Below are 357 nucleotides of genomic sequence, written 5' to 3'. Positions count from 1 at the left end.
GAGAGATCTTCCTAGATCAGCACTGAACTTGTGTCTCCTGCACTGGCAGGAGGATTTTTTACCACTGAGCCACCAAGGAAACCGCCAGAGAGGCCCTTTTTCTGCCAAGCTCTGCCAAAATTGCAAAATACACATCGTCGTTTTTTTGAGCACTACCTCTTATGGTGATTTGTTGAGCAGTAAAAGTAACTGTAACACAAATCAATGTTCTGTTTCTGAAATCTGTGCAAGGGGTGGCAAAAAGAAAAGAAATCTGTCAGGTCAATACTTTGAAACTGGAAGATTGTTTTGTCATTGAAGCAGCCTACATCCCAAATTGTTCTTGATCCACGGGAAAAGAAGGAATTTTACTCAGGT

This window comes from Bison bison, unplaced genomic scaffold (genome assembly GCF_000754665.1).
Source record: "Bison bison bison isolate TAMUID 2011002044 unplaced genomic scaffold, Bison_UMD1.0 scf7180017864208, whole genome shotgun sequence".
Lineage (NCBI taxonomy): Eukaryota > Metazoa > Chordata > Mammalia > Artiodactyla > Bovidae > Bison > Bison bison.
This window is presented reverse-complemented; position numbering follows the sequence as displayed.